This window comes from Mandrillus leucophaeus, unplaced genomic scaffold (genome assembly GCF_000951045.1).
Source record: "Mandrillus leucophaeus isolate KB7577 unplaced genomic scaffold, Mleu.le_1.0 Scaffold432, whole genome shotgun sequence".
Taxonomy (NCBI): Eukaryota; Metazoa; Chordata; class Mammalia; order Primates; family Cercopithecidae; genus Mandrillus; species Mandrillus leucophaeus.
The window spans coordinates 880227-890543 of record NW_012104610.1 but is presented as its reverse complement, the minus strand read 5'-3'; the positions used below and the strand labels follow the sequence as shown (position 1 = coordinate 890543).

The 10317-nt window shown below is 47.3% G+C and overlaps 1 pseudogene; it reads right to left on the bottom strand.

The window, feature by feature from the left end:
• Nucleotides 1–1551: 1551 nt before the first annotated feature.
• Nucleotides 1552–3079, bottom strand: LOC105549231 (annotated as a pseudogene).
• Nucleotides 3080–10317: the final 7238 nt, after the last annotated feature.

Sequence of the window (10317 nt, the reverse complement as noted above, 5' to 3'; positions counted from 1 at the left end):
GTCTACCCATCTCAGCCTCCCAAAGTGCTGGGATTACAAGCATGAGCCACCATGCCCGGCTTAAGCCCTGTCGTTTCTACAGTTTGGTCCTTGACTCAATAAATTCCCTTCTATCTAAACTACTTTTGGTTGGGCTTCTGACACTTGCTACCAATAGTTCTGATCAATACAATTTTTAAAGACTTAACACATTTATAGGTAATCAAACAAACGGTAGTGGTGATTAGAAGCTTTATTGTAAAATGCTACAGGGTCAGCTGGGCAGGAACTGGCCTTTCCAGGCCTCAGGATGTGGAGTTGGGGTTTCTGTCCCTGCAGGCATCCGTTTGCATCTGCTGATCGGCATAGGAGCTGAGAAGCATTCCAAGGAAGTGTTTTAAACCATGTCTGCTATTGGGTTCAGACCTATATAGACAGGTCTTTCAGATGGCAGAGGTGAGGGAACTTTAGAAGCCAGCCTACACACATGTGCACGTGTGTGCGTGTGTGCGTGTGTGCGTGTGTGTGTGTGTGAGATAGGGGTAGGCAAAGGGGCTTCCTGAGAACTCACCATCAGAGAAGAAGGAGACAGGCAGAGTGGGAAGGACTCTGCAAGGGCCTCATACCAGAGCGACTGGTGGTTGAGAGTCTGATATGGGGAGCTCATCCTGACTAAGGCCTCCACCCCCAAAATGTGTGTACTCCTGGGGGAGCTAAAAATGCTCTGGCATGAAGCATTGTCACTGCAATCTTGCTGCGAAGCCTCCTTGCAGAGCAGGACAGCTTCACTTCCAAGAATGATGACAAATTCTGGAGCCTGGTTGCTGGGTTCCAACTCTGGTTCCACCATTGATGAGCTGTGTGACTTAGGGTAAGTTATTCAACCTCTCTGTGCCTCAGTTTTCTCATCTGTAAACTAGTTTTTGTTTGTTTTTAAGAGACAGGATGTCTCTTTGTTGCCCAGGATTGCAGTGGCATGATCACTGCATCCTCGAACTTCTGGGCTCAAGTGATCCTCCTGCCTCAGTCTCTCCAGTAGCTAGGACTACAGGCATAGGCCACCATGCCCAGTTTAAATTAGTTTATTTTATGATTAGATGAATTAAAGTACATAAAGTGTTGGAATAGTGCCTGGCACATTAAATAAATCAGTTATTTAACCACCACCACCACGACAACCCCTTCTCCCTCTTTTTAAATTTTTTTTTAAATTTTTATTTTTAAACCCAAGCTGACTTTAATAGGAATTTAAAAATTTTTAAATATATCTCTGGCAAAGAATAATGCAGGGGTAAGGATCTAGGCACAGTCTAACATCTCTCTGAGGCCTCCACACAGGCCCCTCAAACTGTACCCACTCTGACCATGCACCACCTTCCACAGACCTGGTCCCGCAGCTGTCCCTTCCTTTGGGGAAGTGGGGAAGGGATGGCTTCAGGGGGATGCAGAGTCCATCCCTCAGCCATGCCATCTGCCCCACTTCTTAGGACTTCCTGGGATTGACTGTCCTTCCCTTGACTCCCCCATCCCTCTGGTCCCCTGGTCTCACATGGCATGGCCCCTCCCACCCTCTGGCTTCTGCTGGTTCTAACCATTTTCTCTGATCCCTAGTGCCACCTCCCCATGGTCCTCCTCAGCAACTTCAGCCTTGCCCTCCTTCTCAGGTAGGGACCTCTGACTTGACCCCAGTCCTGTCAGTCCCTACTCTAGAGAGCCCACAGTCCCAGCTCCCTGAAGCCCCACTCTCCAGGACCTGGCTGTACAGAGCTGAGTTGTGGCTTTTGCTGCTACTGCCAGTTGCAGTACTAGGTTCAGGGAAGGCTGGGCCCTGGGACTTGGGAGCAGGGAGGGTCTTTGTGCTCTGGGTGGGTGGCACAGCATAGTCATCAGGCAGGGTTGTAGGGGAGCTCATAGCTCTCCTACTTCACCTGAGCTTGGCATCCCCACACATCCTTGGGCTCCTAAGGCAGATCATAAAGGCTCTGGGGAAGGGCTGGGACCAGGCCCTCAGGTTCAACATAGATGGGATCCTGTTTGGAGTCCATCAGCTTGGCCTTCAGCAACTGCTGCTGCTCATGTCCGTACAAGTCCCAATAGAGAGGTTTCTTCCATTGTACTCCCTCTCCTGCCCGAGCAAGGGTGCTGTCCAAGAAGTCTGAGTATAGGGAGTGCTGGGATGGGCCTGAAGCGATGCACAGGGAGTCTAAGGGCTCAGCATACAGGGCTGGGGGGCTGTCAAGAAGCCCTTGGGGGCCAGGTAGGGAAGGGAATTTCCCCTTTGCCACCTCCCCTTCTTGGGAGTCAGCTCTGAGAACATTCTCACCCTGTCTGGCCTTTCCCTGGGTCTTCTGCCAGTGGATGGCAGTCTCACCTGCCTGGAAGATGTCATTTCCCTGTGCTGTCTGGAAGGTGAAGGTTCCAGGGCCCAGGAGGCAGTGGCGCTGGCCTCAAAAGAGAACATGACCTTGTCCCGGCCATAGCAATGCAACAGAGTGTAGGGCCAGGACAGGACAGCTCCAGTATCTGACTCTGGGCCCCCATGGTCAGGAGAGTCACCCTCTCAGCCTCCAACCCTCAGCAAATAGAGGCATGCAGGCCACAGTGCTCAGCCGCCTCAGTCCTCTGCACCGTTACCCAGAATTGGGATCCATCCCAGGTGTGGCTGCACAAGGAGTTCTCCAGCATCTCCAGGGCAGAAAGCTCAGGTGGGTTGTTGGTAGGTTCCAGAATCCAGCTGCCTTTCCGAAAGGGGTTTTGGCAGTGTCTGCATCCAGGCTGCACTGGACAGCACATCAACAGCCAGCAGGTGCTAGTGCTGTGCAGTGTCCAGGCGGAAGGCAGTGGCGCTGGGCTCAGGGGGGCTCTCCACAGCCACGGGGGCCAAACTCACACACTTCACCAGATGGATCACCTTGCAGTACAGGCAGCACGAGCTCCCTCAGCTGCTCCCAGAGCTCGACCCCTTATGGTCAAAGAACTGGAGCCACGCTATGCCACGGGGACTGGCCAGGTAGAGCACAGCCCAGGTCTTCCTCCACCTCTTGGTCCCTAAGTGCTCACTCTGCAAAAAGAGTGGCCCTTCCATCACAGCTCCATCCATGGCCCCCAGCGGTTCCTTCCCCGCTTCTCCCTCTTATCAAGTGACTGAGTACTATGGCACTGACAGATCCACACCAGACTCTGGCCAGGCTCCCTCTGATCTGTTACTCCTGACGCTTGCATATATAACCCAGACACGATGCACCACAGCATCACCTTTACCTGAAAGATTTCAGAAGGCATCAGGGCCCTGCAGAATTACCCAGCCTGATGCCTTCATTTTTGCAGACGAAGAGACCAAGGCCCAGCGAGGGATCCCATAGAAAGAGTAAAAGTAAAACCAATGAGCATGTGTCAGAGGAGGAGTCCCCCACAGCAGGAACGGCACATAAGAGGATTCTTGGGGACAGATACAGTGGGGACGGCCCTGGATCTTCTGCTTTGGTCCCTGCTATGACATTAACTTAGTCTGTGAGCTCAGGCAGTGGAAGCAGATGAGGAAGGACCCCTGTCCTGGAGAACTCTTTCTGCCAATGTTCATTTGGAGAGTGGTATCCTGGGGATTCCCAGGTGCCACCACCTTATTCTCACTTCTGCCAGCAACACTGATCTTAGCCTCCCCTCAGAACTCTGAGCAAGAATGTCCTGGGCTCAGAGTGTGGCCACCGCGCTGGCTTCTTATTCCAGTGCACTCCTGTCAGCCCTCTAGGGGAGCACACGGAGTAGCAGCTCTTCCCTACCATCGAAATGCATCTTTGTATCCTCCAAAATGATGTCTTCAGTGTCATTGTTATTCAATTATGATCAGAAGCCAAGCTTGATCAGACGTTCAATCTAACTTCTATTAAGTCATGAAACTCCTTTTTTTTTTTTTTGAGACGGAGTTTTGCTCTTGCTGCCCAGGCTGCAATGGTGCGATCTCGGCTCACTGCAACCTCTGCCTCCCAGGTTCAAGCGATTCTTCTGCCTCAGCCTCCCGAGTAGCTGGGATTACAGACATGCGCCTCCATGCCCAGCTAATTTTGTATTTTTAGTAGAGATGGGGTTTCTCCATGGGGTTTCTCCATGTTGATCAGGCTGGTCTCAAACTCCTGACCTTGGGTGATCCGCCCACCTCGGCCTTCCAAAGTGCTAGGATTACAGGCATGAGCCACTGCACCCGGCCAAGTCATGAAACTTCTCTATCAGTGAAAAGTTAACACATTGTCTGGTCCTGCTTAAGGACAAGAACTTTTACCCCCCATCTATCTACCAACTTCATAGCCATATTTCAAGTCTCTATTCTCCGCTGCTGGGACTATCTGGTCCAGGGAGGATGAGAAGCAAACACATCTATTGTATATGATCCTGACCTTTCTATCAGAATCCATAGTCTTATCCATAGTCTTTTGCTCATCCCTCTGTTATGAGGACAACACTTGCTGACCATTCTCCCTACCAGTACCTTAGGTCACACAGTCTTCCTTTTTGTTCTTAGCTTCCAGCTTCTAGCATCAGGGCTTTCCAGGCCCCCAAATGGCCAGCCATCAGGGATCCCTGAAGAATGAGGAAAGACCTTAATCCAGTTCTACAAACATTTTTTTGAGTGTCCAATCCATGATGGACCCTCATGAGGCACTGGACACATGGGAATATGTTCATCTTGGATGCTTTCTTTCTTTCTTACCTTTTTCTTTCTTTCTTTTTTTTTTTTTTTTTTGAGATGGAGTCTAGCTCTGTCACCTAGGCTGGAGTGCAATGGTACAATCTCGGCTCACTGCAACCTCTGCCTCCCTGGCTCAAGCGATTCTCCTACCTCAGCCTCCTGAGTAGCCAGAATTATAGGCACGCGCCACCGTGCCTAGCTAATTTGTGTATTTTTTGTAGAGACGGGGTTTCACTGTGTTGCCCAGGCTGGTCTTGAACTCCTGACCTCAGGTGATACACCCGCCTCAGCCTCCCAAAGTGCTGGGATTATAGGCATGAGCCACCATGCTGGCGGGATGCTTTCTTTAAGGATTTCCCAGTCTGTTGGGCACATGGGAACTTATCTGGGGAGAGGGGGGATTTCTCTCCAGAATGTCTTAGTTGTTGGTGTAAGAGAATGGTACAGAGAAGTTTTGTTGATTCCTTTAAAAAGGGGAAAGAGAAAAAGTTTAACCCTACCAACCTTGCCATGCTCTGACAAGCTTATCCAGGTGACATAGTTTGGCTGTGTCCCCACCCAAATCTCATCTTGAATTGTAGCTCCCATAATTCCCACGTGTTGTAGAGGGACCCGATTGGAGGTAATTGAATCACAGGGGCGGGTATTTCCTGTGTTGTTCTTGTGGTGAATAGGTCTCTTGAATAGTCTCACGAGATCTGATGGTTTTATAAATGGGAGTTTCCCCTGCGCAAGCACTCCTGTCTACCGCAATGTGAGATGTGACTTTGTCCCTTATTTGCCTTCCGCCATGATTGTGAGGACTCCCTAGCCATGTGGAACTGTGAGTCCATTAAACCTCTTTCCTGGCTGGGTGCGGTGGCTCATGCCTGTAATCCCAGCACTTTGGGAGGCTGAGGCGGGTGGATCACCTGAGGTCAGGAGTTCCAGACCAGCTTGGCCAACGTAGTGAAACCCCATCTCTACTAAATATACAAAAATTAGCCGGCATGGAGGTGCCCTGCCTGTAGTCCCGGCTACTCTGGAGCCTGAGGCAGGAGAATCGCTGGAACCTAGGAGGTGGAGGTTGCAGTGAGCTGAGATCATGGCACTGCACTCCAGCCTGGGTGACAGAGTCAGACCCCATCTCAAAAGAAAAAAAAAAAAGTTTTTTTTCTTTTATAAATTATCCAGGCTCAGATATGTCTTTATCAGCAGTGTGAGAACAGACTAATACACCAAGTTATTGTGCATGGGAAGGAACCTGCCAATGGGCTGCCATAGTGAACAATTATGGAGTGGTTATCCAGCACCATTCTTCCTTCTTGGGAACTGTTACGTCCATCTAGATGGCTCCCCAGGGACCACTGCTTTTACATAATCCTTCCCTCAGTCATAATTGGCCTAGGTGTGGACCCTTTTCAAAGATGGGTCAATGAAACCTTTCCTTACCATTTTTTCTTATTTGAACTTAGAAACAAGTCATTCTTTTGTTTTTTTTGTTTGTTTCTTTGTTTTTGCTTTTTAAGAAATAGAGTCTTTCTTAAAGACTGAAGTCTTTAAGACTTCACAGGCTGAAGTTCAGTGGTGCAATCATAGCTCATTGCAGCCTTGACTTCCTGTGTTCAAGGGATCCTCCCACCTCAGCCTCTCAAGTGGCTGGGACTATAGGTATGTGCCACCACAGCCAGCTAATTAAAAAATTTTTTTTTTCTGTAGAGTTGTGCTATATTGTCCAGGCTGGTCTCAAACTTCTGGGCTCAAGTGATCCTCCCGCCTTGGTCTCCCAGTTCCCTGGGATTATAGGTGTGGACCATCATGCCTAGCCCAAGCCATTCTTTTTTGAATGGTGAAAGCTATAAATATGAAAAACAGGAACTGTCTGCAAGCATATTCTCCATCATGAAGAGAAGAAAGGTGCTCTGCAGTAAAGAAAGCAGAAATAAAAAGTTGAAGCAAAAGATAAAGACAATTCTATTAGGATTTAAGTCCCTAGTTCCAGTTATTCCTGAGACATCCTTGCTCTTTTTTGCAAATTAGTTGTTCAGCCCCTTATTGGATTTTATTACCCAATACAGTTTTCTTTATGTTTAATCTAGTTCACGTTGGATTTCTGTCACTTCCAAGCAAAGGAATCCCAATTTAAAAATCGGTACAAGGTATGGAGTGGTGCACATGGCAGAACCTAAAATATGGAACTGGCCCTGTTGATATTGAGGGTGGGATCCAGTAAGAGTCCCTCCATCCCGAGTCTGGAAGTGAGCTGTTTGTTAAGTGACGACTGAAGCAGCCGGGGAAATGACTGCATGGTGTCTTTTAGAACAACCTCCCTTGTCTCTACCCTGTGGTTGCAGCTTCAGAGGATTCAGTAGGAACATGGCAAAATATTGGAGCACATTGTCTACACTTGGCAACCCCAGGAAGATGCTTCCAGGGAGGGACAAGCACATGACTAGCAGCATGACAATTTGTAACTCTGGTGAGGCCTCCTCTGCCTGGGGCCGGCAATCCAACGTGGCTGCAGGAGAATAATCATGTGCTTTGCAGACTGGCTGCAGGCAGATTCCGTGCACACCCTAAAGTGAATGCATTGAATAAGAAAGGGGGACTGTCTGAAATGGGGATATCTGGGATAAGCTAGAGGAATCAGGGACCTGTGACTCTCCCAGTTCCCGCTTGGCACCCTGGCCTGACAGTAAGGGTCAACATTTGTTTTTCTTTTTTTGGCATCTGGCATCTGAAACCACTTCTAAGGTAGGGAAATTCCCCATCTAATAGATACCAGATACTTGTTTTCTGAACTTCCCTCACAACCAGGGTGTAGACATTTGACCTTTTCTCAGCCGGTCCCATACACAGATCACAGACTAAGCTAAGAAATCTGTAGCTAAGGAAGTGAGGATTCAGAGACCCTCAAAACTCCCTCCAGGGACAATGGGCTTGTAGTAAGACCTAGTTCTAGAGGCAGCAGGGACCCTACAGAGCTTGCTCTTGGCAGCAGGAAGGGGCAGTGGTGGCAGCATTGTCCTCCTGGAGAAAACCCTGCGCTTAATTTAAGGCATTGTTCTGGTTTCATGTGTGGCTCTCTATCTGGTTCTAGTTCCTGTAATTCTCTGAGCTACCTAATATCTTTTATACAGTTAATAAATTATTTTTTTCGCTTAAATAAGATGGAGTTGGTTTTGTTGCTTGTAACTAATGACTCTGACTAATATATAAATTGGTACTAGATTGACTGAAGGCATCGGACTTTCAGAGAAATAGCTGGAATCTAGGAATGGTTGTGTGGCCTGATGGGGACTAAAGGTAATGAAAATCCAGAGATGGGGTGGCACTTGGTGGCAAAATAGCTCATCCACTTATTACTAGTGGTTACCTGGAATGAAGTGTCCATTGAGAATACAGACTTGGGGGACTGTCTGACATGAGTCTGAAGGGAATGAGGAACAAATGGATTGTGAGGTGGTGTGGACAGCTTAAAGCGAGAATGAAAACATCAAAGTTTGCTCTCACTCTGTCCTGTGTGAGAACTAGAGCGTTGTTTGGAAGAGGGACATGATGGGGTGGTTATGTATGGGAGAATTTGGATGACTGAGAGCTCTGAGCTTCTATGAGCTAGGGCTAGGTTGGATACCACCTAAGGGAAAATCCAAAATAACAATGGTATGAACAAAATGATAGATTCTTCTTCTTCATTAAAAATAAATCTGTGGGTAGGGATTCCAGTGCTGGTGTGGCTATTCCATGGGCATTAGCGCCTCCTACTCCTTCCTTCTTTTTCTCTTCCTAGAGTGTAGTTTCTATCCTCAAGCTTACCTAATGTTCTACGATAGCTGTTGGAGTTCCAACCATCACATCCACATTCTAGGAAGCCAGAATGAAGAAGAAAGCAAGCAAAAAGTACATCTCTCAGTCAGACATATCCCCATAAGGAAGCTCTTAGAGGCTCCGTGCAGCACTAATGTTTACTTCGTATTTGCCTGAATTTAGTCGTATGAGCATATCAAAATGAAAGGGAGACTAGAAAAAGGCATGATTTTTAACTGGGCACATTAGTATCCCAAATGAAATAGGGTCTTCATTGCTGAGGAATAAGGAGAGAATGGTTATCAGGCAGGGATGTTACCCATTGCTGCATAACAATTACCCCATAACTTACTAGTGTAAAACAATACACATTTATTATGTAATAGTTTCTGTGCATCTGGAATTTAGGAACAGCTTACCTGAGTACCCTTCTTCAGGGTCTCTTCCAAGGCTACAATCAAGGTGTCAGATCTGCAGTCTCAAATGAGGGCTTGGCTAAGGCCAGGTCTGCTTCTAAGCTCATGCACATGGCTCTTTTTAGGGCTCAGTGCCTCAAGACCAATTGGACTGAATGGCTCTGTTTCTTATCAAATGTTGGCCAGAGGTCACCCTCAGTTTCTTGCACTGTGGACCTCCCCATCAGGACAAGCATGTTAGAAGGGTCAGAGGGAATGCCAGCAAGACAGAAGGCGGCTTTTTGTAACCTAATCTTGGAAATCACATCCTGTCATTTTTGCCATATTCTGCTCCTTAGAAGTAAATTACTAGCCAGGTGCAGCAGCTCACATCTATAATCCCAGCACTTTGGGAAGCTGAGGCAGGAGGATTACTTGAGCTCAGGAGTTTGAGGTCCTGAGTAACATAGCAAGACACCATCTCAACAGAAACTATAAAAATTAGCCAGGCATGGTGGCATGCACCTGTAGTCCCAGCTATGCAGGAGGCTGGGGCAGGAGGATCGCTTGAGCCCAGTAGTTCCAGGCTGCTAGTGAGCTATGATCACACTATTGCAACTGGGTGCACTTACCGAAGAGTCTGGATTCCATGTGTCAGTTCTAATAGCTGGGGGTAGTCTTAATAACATTTATTTATTTATTTATTTAGAGACAGAGTATCATTCTGTCACTCAGGCTGGTGTGCAGTGGTGCGATCTAGGCTCACTGCAACCTCCGCCTCCCAGGTTCAAGTGATTTTCTTGCCTCAGCCTCCCAAGCAGTAGCTGGGATTACAGGTGTGCACCACCATGCCCGGCTAATATTTTTTGTATTTTTAGTGGAGATGGTGTTTCACCGTGTTTGCCAGGCTGGTGTCAAATTCCTGACCTCAAGAGATCCACTCGCCTTGGCCTCCCGTGCTGGGATTACAGGCGTGAGCCGCCACACCTGGTCTAATGACTTTTTAAAAAAGGATGAGTTAATTGTTTTCTAGAGCCTATAATAACATTTTATTATTTACTTTATCACATATTCATCCACCTATTCTTCTGTCAATCCACTGTATTTTTTGAATGCATTTCAGAGTAAGTTTCAGACATCCATGTGCTTGGCCTCTAAATACTTCAGTGTGCATATTATTATGTTGAAAAATTGTTGGCTTTAAGAAAGTGTTAGACCTTTTCCTAAAGGGTTGGGCCATTTTACGCTTCTACCAATGATGTATGTGAATTCTTGTTTCATATCCTCTTGAACATTAAATAGTGTCAGTCTTTTTAATTTTATTCATTCTGATGGATATGTATAGTGGATTTAATTGCTTTTTCAGTTGGTTGACTGAAACCCGAATTCCATGATGAAGTTAAATGAAATTGAGATGCCAAGAATCCTTTGGTAAAATGTGGAAGAAAGAATCCAAAGAATTAGGGAGATGGG